The sequence below is a fragment of the Lepidochelys olivacea genome (assembly GCF_965140295.1).
Source record: "Lepidochelys olivacea isolate rLepOli2 genome assembly, chromosome: 10".
NCBI lineage: Eukaryota > Metazoa > Chordata > Testudines > Cheloniidae > Lepidochelys > Lepidochelys olivacea.
Window position 1 is genome coordinate 48,835,661 of NC_140420.1, and position 13,698 is coordinate 48,849,358.

The 13,698-nt window shown below is 49.7% G+C and overlaps 1 protein-coding gene across 4 annotated transcripts in view; it reads left to right on the top strand.

Moving 5' to 3' along the window:
• Positions 1-13,698, top strand: part of LINGO1 (leucine rich repeat and Ig domain containing 1) — a 471,260-nt gene that overhangs the window by 42,092 nt on the left and 415,470 nt on the right. For 3 of the 4 annotated variants that reach the window (XR_014713453.1, XM_084642161.1, XM_084642163.1), the window contains exons 2-3: positions 10,078-10,277; positions 10,685-10,830. The gene's annotated coding sequence lies outside the window, so the exon portion shown is untranslated. The remainder of the gene's footprint in view (positions 1-10,077; positions 10,278-10,684; positions 10,831-13,698) is intronic. The other variant, XM_084642162.1, reaches the window with a different exon arrangement.

Sequence of the window (13,698 nt, forward strand, 5' to 3'; positions counted from 1 at the left end):
GATCCATAGCAGGCACAGACCTGGCTTCTTCATGTTAAAGATAGATGGTGGGGAGGTGCCTCCGGGGAGTGTCCCAGGAGGTGATGGAGTCGGAGCCTGAGCGGAGAAGATGACCATAGCAGCTGTGTTTTGAGCAGACTGTAGAAGGGACAGATGGATGGCAGGAGGCAGAGGCCAGACAGGAGAAGGAGGAATCTGTAATGACCAAGACAGTTAACTATGAGGACCGGGACTGAGAGTTTCGGGCTGTCTGGACAGAAGGAAACCTATGAATCCTAGGAAGGGGATGGAGGAAGAAATGGCAGGATTTGGACACAGCCTGGATGTGCAGGGCAAGGAACTGAAGGTGGCTTCTAGGAAGATGGGGACACTGTCAGCCATGACAGAGCCTGGGGGAGAGGAGCAGGTGTTGGCGGAAAGTTCCCTTTTGGCCATGTACTGACAAGCTAAGCAGCATCATTTGCATGGTGAGTCTCTCTTGCAGAACAGCCAGCCCTGGCCTATACACCGCTCATGATGCTGTCATTAAATGGGATGGGGGGGAGCAAAGAGGTGAAGTTTGTCAGATAAATTACTCGTGGTGAATTGCTCGTTCAGCTCTAATTGGAGTCTTGATGTCTGAAGCTTCTACTCCTTGTTTGGATCGCTTGCTTTTCTGGGGAGTATGGGCCCTCTTTTTGCCCAGACAGGGTCCTCAGCATCCTGGCTGAGTGCTTTGGAAAGCCAGGCCTCAACAGAGGAAGCAGGATTTGCCATTTTATCACCTTCCACTAATCCCACTCTTCTGATATTCTTCCTACTCAGCCGGCTTTCTACGGTCCTGAGGTGGAATTTTAACTTTTTATTTTCTAGTGTTGGAGAAGTAGCTATAACAAGTCCTTTATCCGACCTGGTTATTTTTATGGGGTATTTCATCATCATGCCTTAGCTTGTCAGCTCTGTCAAAGCCTGGAAACTCTGGTCTCTGCCCAAGCATAGACTTGAACGTCCTCTTGTTTAGTGACATAGTCACTCTGGCTAACCTTTTCTCCTCTTAATCTTTGCAGGAAGGCCTGCAAAAGTCCCACTGAAGGGGAGCAAACAGAATTTGGTCTGTGTTTGTGACATTCACCCGAAGGTGGACTGAAAACTATCACTGTTAGAATTTCTGGCCTTATTCTTTAGTAGACAAGATTGGGGCCCTGTTGTGCTGGGCTCTGTCCATATATCTGTACACACACAAACACACACACCCCTCTCTGCCCCCAAAGAGCTTATAACTGAAATAGACAAAGGAAGCATTGCTATCTCCATTTTACAGAGATTGAGGGACTTGCCCAAGTCACACAGGGTGTGTATGGTTGAACCCAGGTCTCTTAAGATTCACTCTTTTGCCTTAGCCACAATGCCAGGCTTCCTCTGACTTAAACCTCACCAACTGAGGACAGAGGCCACAATAGGCAAGGTGCTTGTCTAGTGCTCCAAACATCAAGTAAAACACCATAAACTTCCTGTGGCCACAGGCTCAAATGCCAGCAGAGCTGACGCGGATTTTCATCCTTCTGTAGTAGATGAAGGGAATATCATAGGGCCAGAGTGTCTTTAGGAGGTGACTTCATATTAGCACTGTGAAGACATCGAGGACCATATGATCATTTCCATAAGAGCGGGACTTGGGTCCCAGGGTCCCTGTCCCCGATTTCCCCTTCTTCCGCTCCCCCCTCAAGGTGGCTGTATTTCAGTGGTTCTGCTTGTGCTCTTTGGCCTGAAAGGTGTTACAGAAACAATGGGCCAAATCCTCAGCTGGTGTAACACAGCCCAAAGCCTGTAGTTTATTCCTAAGTATTCAACTATTCACTGGAAACTGCCCTAAAACATAGCTCTAATAAGGTGAGTTTGGGATTTGCTGGCTGGTAAATTTCTATCCAAAAACTCTTTGAGGGAGGGGAAAAAAATGTTGGCAAAGATCTTCCTGGCTGTTTTTTTCACCAGCTCTTGTTGGTGCATTTCTTCAGCTCTGCACTGTCCTCCAGGACTTGGCTTGATTAGCCTGTCCTCCAGGGAGTACTGGGTGAGGATGTGAGATTTGCTTTCCCCACGTGAGGGGGAAGAGCAGGGAAGGCTTTAGAAAGGGGCAAAACCACCCAATCCACTCCGCAAACCTTCAGAGCAGCAGACAGGCGAAGGAAAGGAGAGAGCGAGAGGCAGCAGCTTACAAAATTAATATAAATGGCCTAATTCCTGTGTCAGAGGAGCAGAGAGCTTCTGGTTTTATTGCGTCTGGAGGAGGGTTGGGGGTCTGGGCCAGGCTGATCAGATCCATTAATATAACCGTGGCCTCACAACTGTTGCAAAGACAGACCAAATCGAGCAAACCCCCTCTTGTCCAAAGGTGCTCCTTTATGCTCAAGGGAGAAAGAAGTGATCAAAGAGGTTTGCCTGATCCTGAGACTGGATTGCAATAATCAGAATCCCCAGAGCCTTTAGAGCTGGGAAGAGGAAGAAGGCTACCTAGAAACTAACATGAGACAGTGAGAAACTAGAGAGACTGTACAGGAACCTGTTGCAGAGTTGTCATAGCTGCGGCTGGGAGACCAGCATTTGGAATCCCATGTACTGGGACGGCAATGTCAGGGGCTGGTATAGTTTTCAAACGGATTAACCCTAGGTCCCAGCATTAGCACAGCCGTGTCAGGACACGCCCAGGGTGGATTTCAGGGAGCTGAGTCCTTGATCTCATGCAGCCCCCAGGAGGAGGCTGAATGTGTGGCTTTCTGGGAGATTAGCCCTCAATCCTTCAGTGTCTACAACTTGGACGGTGGCTTCAGAGAGCGGAACGGCTGGCTTTCCGTGTGCATGGGGATTAGCTGTTGAGTAACAAAGGAAATCAGCAACGGAGGGTTTGCTGTTGTATTCTGAAGGTCGCTGCCTGCTCTGCATGCTGGGTATTTGCTGTCTGGCTACTTTGTTGCCTAAGGTGGACTCCCCCGTGGACGGGGAGGCTTCTCCAGGGTGGATGAGCATTGGAGTCGCCACAGCTCTTTATGTGGGAGTCAGGCAGAAATAATTAGGGAGGTGAAAAGGCAGCAGCCATTGTCATGGGTGGGGGGCCCAAGATACTGCAGGATGCTGTTAATTGCTCCTAGAGAGCTGGAGTCAGGTGTTTAAATAAATATTGAGGCCTGCCAGCTGGGGGAATGAATTCAGGCTGAGCTCGCTGCTGCCTGACGAAATGTGCTGCAAAGAGTCTGGCAGCGTCCGGACAATGCATCCAGCAGGAGAGATGGCTAATTTTGCTTTTGCTGGAGGCAATTATGCTTTAAATCTCTCCCTGGGGTGGCAGCTGCTTTGGCTTAAAGATCATATGACCAAACAACCTAGGCCTTTCCGCTCAGCCAGAGGGATCTGTTGTTTATAGTGACCTAGGTTCCAGCTGGAGGCTGGGCTCCTTTGTCCTTTAGCTGGCACATTGGGGGCAGCGGCAGTGCAAGCTTCCCCCCCACACCACCACACACACACTCAGGGTGAGAGGGGCTTTTAGTCTGCATGGTTCAGTCTCTGACCAGGCAGCCAGTCGCTCTTATGTGGAACTGTGCCTTAGGACACACCAGTTGATTACCCAGCTGCTGGGAGGTAGTGACCACTGGCAATCGATCCACAGCATAGGTGAGGGTAGCTTTAATTTGTACCCAGGTGGCCCTGGTTCCTATAGGAACAGCCAACGACCCCTGTCATGCCATCCTGCCAGTCCTGGAATGCCCCTGTCCTGGGGGCTCTTGCAGGAGAGCAGGGTAGGCGCAGTGGCTCCCTACACTAGGGGAATTCCCCTGGCAAGGGGGGCGTCTAGTGGCATTGTTACCCCTTCGTGCCCGCAAAGGGGCTGTATAGCAATAAAGCAATAAAACCCGCAAAGGGGCTGTATAGCAATTAATCCCAGAGGCTCATGATCGCCTAGGCCTGAGCCATCCAGGCAGCTTTGCTCTGCTGCAGCGAATAATTCTCTGCAGCGTGGGTGTAATAACATGAACCCCGTCCACATGAGCCCCTTATTCCCCCGCAGAGGACAGTGACTTGGCTCAGAGTACTGCAACTTCTGCCTGATGGAGAACTAGCTTTTTCAGGACCATTTGTTCTATTTAACAGCTTGATTTTGGAGTTGAGTGGATGTGTGTAGAGTCGACGCTGGCTCACCGACTCTTGTATAGTTTTTATTGGCGTGCATGCACACCCAGGGCTTATTGCAATTGGCGCTTGTAAAAACAATGGAAGCAATCATTAATTAGCCTTAACAGCAGGCTAGGTACAGGCAGGGATGGAGATAAAGAGATTTGTTTAGAGGACAAGCTAAGGGAATTGAATTGGGTGTAATTTACCTGCCATGGCCTGGATGAGCTGGGAAATCTTGTGGCCCCTCCATAAGCTTACATAGTGCACTTTTCCTGAGCTGCTTTTCCTTTCCGTGTTCTCTTCCAGCCTCTCAGTGTGTCCATGATGCCACCTAAGGCTGTCAGATCCAGGGGCCAAGTGCAGAACTGGTGTGTGTAGCAGAGGGGATGTAGGTTATGTGTTGGTCAGTGGTTATGAGACTTAGGGTATGTCTTCACTAGCAACATTAAAGCATTGCTGCATCAGCTCTTTAACATGGCAGTGTAGTCGCGGCACCAGCAACTATAGGGGTAAAAAAACTACCCCCACAAGGGGAATAGCTACCAGTGCTGGTTCAGTCTATTCTGGCACTTTTCAGCGCTAAAACTTGCAGCGGTCGGGGGGTGTTTTTTCACACCCCTGAGCGCGAAAGTTGCAGTGCTGTAAAGTGTCAGTGTAGACAAGCTCTTAGAGTCATCTCTGCATATGGCCCAAATATCTTGTCCTGGATTGTTTACAGTCTAAATAAGGCCCATATTGTAAGGACATGTTCTACAACAAAAGATACAAAGAGAGATTCTCTGTCTACAGCCTTATTACATTCCAGGCTCCCCTGGTTCTTTGGTTTTTAAGAGTATTTGATGAAATCCATATCTGTTTCCTACTTGAAATCATCATTCTCTTCTCCCTGTGACATCATAATTGTTTTCATAGCAACCAGTTGTAAGGTGACAAAGGGAAGATTGTATCTTTGGGTGGGGTTGAGGAGGCAGAGAGAGACTGCAGAGGCCAATAACTGGTTAAACACAGGTGCTGATTACATGCAGTTATCAATATCCTAAACTAGATCTTCTCTTCCACCCCTTGCCCTGTCTGCATTGAGGAAGTGCCCCTCCATTATCTAGTGAAATTAACAGTCAGGCATTAAAACAGCTTAGAAACAGATCCAGAGCACCTCCTGTCCCAGTAATTCAAGAGTTAACTACTCAGCCCTCTTTCAAGTCAGCTGGATTCTCTTCTTCTTGGAACATAATCTTCCTGGCTGCATGTCCACGTTCTTGCATGGAATGGATTCTTATTCTTTGCTCTTCATTTGCCCCTCTGTGCAAGGACCACGATCAGCAAATATAATTGCAGCGACTGGATCACAGGTCTAGAGATTTGGGAGAATCCTTTGCAAATATTTGCAAGTCTCTGCACTGAACCTTGTGAATATGTTGTGAAACCTAAAGGCTGAACGTAATTGGCAATTTGAGCTAGGATACCAGACCCGGGACATACATTGCAAGAGGTTGTGCACACCTGCTACAAAATACCTACATAAATAGACTTCACTTACACAGGCTTGGATCAATCTCCCCCCTCCCCCACCCACAAAGCATGCAACCTGGTGGTTATGTTAAACTATGATACACTTGACTGATTCCATTCTTGGATCATATCCTTACCATTAAAAGGTGACCACAGATATATTACATGAACCTGCAGCTAAACAGTTTTGAGGTGGTCTTATGTGCTAGGACAAAAGTGACTAAAGGAAGAGTTTGCATACTTCACTGTGGGCTACAAAACAGTCAAGCTGCCTCTTCTGTGAGAAGCTGTGGCTGTCTCCCAAAAGGGGTAAGTAACTCTCAAGGGCTGGAGGGTCAGCTGGTCCCACCTCTTGAATACAAAGGGCAGCCTTCCCAGCCTGCATCTCCTTTTACACCAGGAGGGAGGAGCTGGAGGGAGATTGTGAGATCTGTGGTGTTCTTTAGTAGCTCTTTTTAAACTCCCCTGGAAGTTTAGTCGTGAGTAGGCAACAGAAGACTGGTTTGTTCCTCTCGGCAGAATTCCTCTCATTGGCAGAGAGAGGCTCTATTCTCCATAACTGGGCTGCAGGTCCCCAAAGTCCTCTGCTCTCGTTTCTGTGTGTGTGAGAGACATACACACGCACACGGTGTGCCTCTTCAAAGCTCCTCCCTGGATGGGAGCTTCATCAGCTTCCAGCCAGACCAGTCTGGTGACTTGGCCTAACCAAGGGACAGTGGGCAAACACTGCAGTTGGAGGCAGCACATAACTGGAAAAGCTTTACCCTCGACAACACACCCTCTCATGCGGGTTCTGCATCTTCCTGAATAGAAGGATGGAGATGGCCGGCTGCTTGAGTTTGCCCCTACTTAGGAACCTGCAGCTGATTGGCTCTGTCCTTCCCTTGCTTTTACAAGACAGATGGTTGCAGGCTGATATCTTCTGGATCTCCTGGCCCTCAGTCCTTGGTGTGTTAGCTAAAGGTCCGCAAGCAACCCCCTATGATAACTATATTACTTTGGAACGGAGATTTTTCCCCTTCTCAATATCTTCCCAGCCCTGACTGTCTCTGCAGCCAATTCAGATGGCTTCAAAGAAATTAGGACCTATTATTGGGTGGACATTACCCTTCCCAGGCAGGCAATAACCCTCTGACTCTTCTTTTAACTATGATCCCTCTGTTTTGCTTTGTTGCCCTAATAATTTTACACTTTGTCTCTATTAAACCATGTTCTTCATTTCCAAATCGGGTCACTCGAGGTCCGAGGCCATCTGAATTTGTTAGGTTGGGCCTTGTTATTTGTTGAACTTCTAGTGCTGAGCTTTACTGGTGGGATGCAAGATCTCCGGTGTTATAAATGAGCAAGGGCCCCATACTGACGCCTTGGTAACTGAGCTAGAGACGTCCATTTTCATCTCCTTGCTGCTTGTTGGGGTTAGCCAGCTCCTGGATAATGCACTGTCTTAGTCACGGCTCTTTAGCTCCTAGGCTGCTAATCTTTATATCTATTTAACGCTGCCTGCATCGATAATTTTTTTTAAAATGAAGTGAATACTGTTTGTGATGATGAAAGGCACTGGGATGACAGCATGATAATCTTCTAACTGTACCACCAAGGCAGGGGCAGTTTAATGTTCCTCAAACCATCTTGCCCTGGTTCTGTTGGGAGATGAGGGAGCTGTTTAGTATTCATGTCCACTTGGATCTTGTCCACACATTGGGGTAGTGTGCTCTACTGGATGTGATTTATAAAACACACTAATATTTTGCACATTAATTGGTCTGTGTAGACCCTGCTGGTGTGCTTTAATGTAGTGCTGTTTCAAACAGCATTGTGTTAAAACACACTAGAGAACCTTTAGTGCACACCATGTTAGCAAGCTTAAGAAATAATCCTCTCCCACCCAGGGGCCGCAGGTTTGTATAAATTTTGGTGGTGCCCACATGGGTCCAAGCCTCCCCCACAACCTGCCTAAGGCTCTGGGAGGGAGTTTGGGTGCGGGAGGGGGTTTGGGGTACAGGCTCTGGGAGGAAGTTTGGGTGTGGAAGGGGTGTGGGCTCTGGGATGGAGTTTGGGTGCTCGGTGCAGGCTCTGGGCTGGGACAGGGGGTTGGGGTGCAAGAGGGGATGTGGGATGGGGTTTGGGTGTGGGCTCTGGGCTAGGACAGAGGGTTGGGGTGTGGGAGGGTGTGCGGGGCATGGGGCTGGGCATGAGGAGTTTGGGGTGCAGCAGGCAGGCTGCCCCAGGGCTAGGGCTGGGGGCCAGAGAGGAGGATTCCCCCCAGCCCTCTCCCCTCCGGCAGCAGCAAGCTCCAGTGGAGAGGGTCCCCGGTCCCATCCCACACCCCCCCCCGGTTCCACCGGCAAGACACTCACCAAAGCCCCCCCAAGCTGCTGCTCAGGAGGTCCAGCCGGGATAAGCCCCCACCTTGGAGATGCCTGCTGGGGTGGTGGGGCTGTCATGCGCCACCTCTCCTCCTCCCTCCGCAGGCGAAGCAGCTGCCTCAGTCTCTCCGTGGCGTAGCTCCCTTGTAGCTAGCAGTGGCCAGTGAGGGAGTGCAGCACAGAGCGGCAGGGGGCAGTGGCCCGCTACCCGGGGCAGCGGCCCGCTACCCAGGGCAGGCAAGGACACTTGGGGAAGGTGCGCAGGGGTGGCAGGCGGGGTCGGGAGATGCTCAGGAGGAGGTGTGCAGGGGTGGCAGGTGGGGCCAGAGGAGAGACCCGGCCCAGAACGTTTTTGGAGCCAGGCCCCGGGCCCTGAATTTGCTGGAGCCCGGGCACCAAGGGCCTATACAACTCGCTGCCCCTGCTCCCACCCACACCCAGGAAAGCGCATTACCCCATGGCCTAGACAAGCTCGTGGTCTTGGCCTCTTTCTTGGTGCGTTTGGCAAGAGCTCTGTTTGTGATGATTTCTCTGAATCACTGGTGGGGGAGGAGATGGAACTTGGTTTTAATGAATCTAAAGAGGATTCAGTATTGCTAGCTCCAAGCATTCAAAAATCATGAATTGAACCCCACCAAAATTATAAGATTGGCTTAAAAATCATGAAAAAATCTGGGTTCTTTTTCTTTTGGTTTCTGAGCCTTTAGGGTGCACTTGGTTCATGTTCTCAGGCTTATCTGCTCCACCATGAGGGCTAGAAACTTGTATTTTTAAATGAAAGATGAGATTTTCTTGTAGTCACATGATTCACAGATCTTGGGCTTTAAGAAAAACAAATACAATGAAAGGGGTCAACACTGAGGATTCCTTCTTGAGGGTACTGGATGTGGGCAGACCCAGTGGTCCTCTCTGGCTTTGCAGCTGCCAGACCAACTAAACAAAACTTGGGGTGCCTAATGTGACCAGCCTCATTCTCTGTAAACCATGACATGGATGAAACAGTTGTGGAAGGAGCTCCTGGCTACACTGCACAAGGAACCGGGCTGTGCCCTCCAGTGTATTGCAGATAGGCCATCAAACAGCCATTGTGCAATGTCATTATGTTCCCTGCCTGTCAGACCCTATCAATAGTATCTCTGAAGAAGGAGATAGTTAATCTCCCTACCCAGGAGCTGGACTGTGTTTGTTTTATATGCCTGGCCCATTAAACCTGAAGAGGTACCCCAGGCTATCTTTCCTAGAGCATGGCTGTCAGTGTTAATGGGTTACAACGTTAGTGTCCCTCACAAATCCATCCTGGCTGCTCCCAGAGCCAGTTCTAGGGGTGGGTGAGCAGGACAGTTGCCCTGGGTGCCAACTTCCTGGGTGTGGTGTACTGCTGAGCCGCTTGGAGATATAGATAGATATAGTTGCTCTGCTCTGATTGGCTGACTATTTTGGAGGCTTTTTCCCCCCTCAGCCATTAAACAACAATGTCTACAGAGAATCTAGCTCAGGTTAAGTGACAGTCTCATCCCGTTGGAGCCTCCATCTTGAATCTCCTCACAGCCCTGCCCCTTCCCAGGCAGACTTTGTATACTGGGAGGTGAAGTACACAAAAACTGGGCTCCTAACTTAACAGGCCAGTTTGTATGTGGGTGCTGGGCGGACTTCTGTGCATGTACAAGCGTTGGTATGTGAATGTGTGTTTGTAGTGCATCTACACAGGGTGCTGGCTGTCCTGTGCCAGGAAGGGGGTGATCACCCAGAGCACCAATAATACTAGGGGCAGCTAAATGCTGTATATCGGCCTGTGGCAGCTTGCAGGCGGGGAGGAGCTGAGATGCCTGACTGTTTGCCTAAGGAAGCAGCCATGCTGGAGCTGGCCAGGGTGTGTGTGTGTGTGTGAGAGAGAGAGAGAGAGAGAGAGAGTGGTGGTTTTGACCTTCCTCTGCCTTAACTGAACTGGGGAGACAATCACATTTGTCCAGCATGAGTGACGAGGAAGGCCCCATGACCATTAGGCCACGTTGCTCAGATTGTGCTGCTAAATTTTGTGTTTCCTTTCTCACTTCAGCCTGCTGTGCCTGAGGGCCATGAGCTGTTCTCAACATCTGGAGACCCAAAGGAGCAGCCCCACATCCTTGGGACCTCAGCACTTGTAGAGGACTCTGCTGTGCCAAGAAGAGCCTTGCTGAAAGAAGCCCACCACCAAGAAAAGGCCAAAGGCTGCAGCCTCCTGTAGCCCCACCCAGGGTCTCTTGGGGCTCTCTGAAGGTAAGACCCATATTCATTCTCTTTCCTTGGCAAACAGGCCTCCCTGTTGTTCCCCAGCTGAGGGCCATTTGCTTCTTGGTTGCCTTGTGTCATGTCACATCCCTCGCCTCATCCAAGCGGGAGTTTGATTCCTTGCACTTCAGTGACAGATGGTGGCAAGGTTTGGCATGCGCGTCTGCTGCTCTGTGATGTGTTGGCCTGTGGCTTTGCCATCCAGGACTTGCAGGGGATTGTAGAGGGGAGTAGGACGTGTGTAGATGGGTGAAATCTTCTGCAAGCAATGCAGGAATTCTCTCTCTCTGCTTTGCTTTTCAAAGGGGTAGAATCAGAGCAGAAAGGCCCCCATTTTAACCCATCTTCTCTGTCTGCAAAGTCTAAGCCAGTGCTTATATTTGTGTGTCTTTTAGAGTATCCTTTGGTGGTCATAAAATGATGCAAAATCATGGTGAGTGGGCAGAGAACAACCTGACTCTGACCAAGCCCGCAGTAACCGACCAGTGTAGTAAGCCCAACCCTCATGTACAGCCCTGCAGTAACAAACCAGAATGTTCAGGTAAGCTCCTGTAAGCAACCCGAGGAGGATGGTTTTCTATTCTGGGAGCACTGAGAGGCCCAGCTGTACATACACCTAGTAAGAGAGAGCCACTGCCTTCTAGACAAGACAGACTAAAGGTGGGTGGGGAAATGGGCACAGGGAAAAGTGAAGTGCTCAAGTCTGAAGTTTGTTAATATAGCGCCATCGCCATGGGCCATTGCACGTAATACAATAAATAAATAAAAGGTGAAAAACAACACAACTTCCAAGAACAGATACAAATGAAAACCACAGGATTCCCCTTCCCTAAAATTAGTGACACCTTTCAAATCCGCACGGGAAGGTGAAGTAACTTGCCCGTGATCACCCAACGGAGGAGTGGCAAAGGCAGGAATGCAACGCAGGTCTTCCAAGTCCTGCGCTAGTGCCCTGTCTGCTAGCCTACACTGCCTCCCAATAAGAAATGGGGTTGAACAGCCTTATGGTGATGACCTAGTGCACTCAGTCCGGCCCCCATGAACACCTTGACAATGCAGGTCCCTTGCCCTGGTTTCCTGCAGGTGGCCATGCTGGTACAGAAAGGGTTAACAATAAGCGCAGCCGGGTTAGGACAGAATGAAGCATAGGCCACTTGGATTCAAATGTTCCTGCATCCCTCTTTGTGCATGGAGTGGTGCTTCCACCACAGCAATCTCCCTCCTCATTAGACTCTAATGAGGCTGGGCTGGGGCTGTGGGAGCTGAATTGTTGTGATTGGTTCAGCTCCATTGATGTGCTTTCGATATAATTTTCTGCAATTTGTCTCAATAAAACCCTTAAGAGTTCCCAGAATGGGCCCAGCCTTCTCTCCCCCAGAAGAGGCCTGGAGGGCATAGAAAGAAGCTTTCAGCTGGAGGCGGGCTGGGGGTGCAGTGCCGCTGGAATAGATGGAAAACATTACCCTGACATTGTCTGGAGATTAGTGGTGTTCTTCTCCTAGCAAAGGGACACATTCCCCATCATTAAAGCACAGGGTGCTCCCATGTGCTTCTTCTCTCTCTAACCATTTTTCTTCTCTCTCACATGCTTCCAATCCCTCCCGTCTGCCCTCCGCACTGAGTAGATTTTAGAGGGGGTGAATGGATGCGCTTTTTGGGTGCTAATGCCTTGTCTTCATGAGGGAAAAAGGTGTTCTTAATTCGAGGCAAAATCTGGGCAGTTAACACTACTTAGCAGGTTGAGTTAAAGACTGTTTTCTTGCAATAGAGGATTGTTAGCCTATAGGGCAACCTAGTCTTCTAACTTGGTAACTTGTGTGCAAACTGCCATCTTCACTAGGATTTTACCTAGAGTTAAGAGCACCCCCCCTTTTTTTTTTCTCCCTAGTGCCCATCCGTTGCAGTTCAGCCAGGGTGCCCAGTGCATTTATAGCCAAGCCCGCCTGCTTGCTCTGAGGGATGGCGGAGCAGAGGCACCCAGCCAACCCCTGAGCAGGCCAGTAGTTACTGTATGCTGCTGAGCTGCCTTGGTTTGATGCGGGCCGTGTGTGCTCACGCAGGGTGCACTGCAGGGGGGCGCCTGAAGGGGAGCTTCTCTGGGTCCGGTGTCGTGGGGAGCCTGAAGCTGCTGCCTTCTAACTGAGGGTGTGATTCTCCACGGCTGAGCACCTTGTGTCATCGCTTGCAATAGTACAAAGCAGCAGAGTCCCCCAGACAGGCTGCGCAGAAGCTGTGCCCAGGAGGAAGTGATGACACCAGCTGCAAGGCAGTGGACAAACAGGCCCCAAGAGGCTGACGGGGAGGAAAGATTTCAACAGCGGTGTATGTGTGCATGTATGTCCCGTGGGTGGTTAGGAACACAGAGATTACTAGACTGGATCACACCCTCGGTCCATCTTGTCCAGAGTCCTGTCTCCAGCAGTGGCCAGCACCATATGTTTCAGCAGAGTTTTGTGCACCTTCCTCTGTTGACAGATGTGGGATGGTCTACCCCCAGGAAGGTCTCACCTCGTAGTTAGGGACTGGATTAAGCTGTGAAGCGGGATGTATTATATTCCTTCCAAAAACTCTGGTCGCATTAACAGTCCTAAATCTGGATAGTCTCGTTATCCATTTCCATGTCCAGTCCCCCTCTGAGGGATTATTAATGTCCATGCACATCCTACAGAGAGAGTATCTGAATACATCTGTGTGTGTGGAAGCTGCAAAAAATCACATCTGGTTTCCATGTTAAGGCAAATAATGACTGACTTACAGCTCCAGATCTGCCATTCACAGAGAGGGGATTTGGGAAAAGTGCTTCATGAGCTTGTGCAGTGGGACAGTGGGGACCATGGAATAAACACGGGATAAAATCCCTGCAAAGTAGACAGCTTATCCCCTGGTGCTAGCCAATACATACATGCTATGCATTGTATTACTGGAAATGTTGGGAAGTGAAATTAACTGAATGTAGTACTATACTCTCCCCACAATTCTGTTCACCCAGGTCCAAACTCCCATAACCCCTTGGATTAGCTGAAGTAAACTTCGTCTTAAATAGATAGGAAAACTGCCAGGACATATGGGTGTTTTACTATAGCAACAGGGAGGGAGGTTCTCTTGCAGGCTGGTACTGGAATGTCCTAAAGGAGAAGGACAAGACATAGGATTGTTCTACCCTGGTACAAAGCTAGGAGGTGCCTTTGTGCCCCTTAGTCCGTGGAATGCATGTGTTCAGAGCAAAGAGATAAGGGGTGCACCACGAATCCAGGGAAACAAGGGAGAAAGCTCACGGGTTAAATCTAGTTTTAGATGAGGCACATGGTACCTTTTTACATGTAAACAGGATGGGTGTAAGAAGGATCGTCTTAGGAGGCAGTGCAGGATAAGGATTATTATTTATTGTATGGATTGCAGTGCTGGCTAG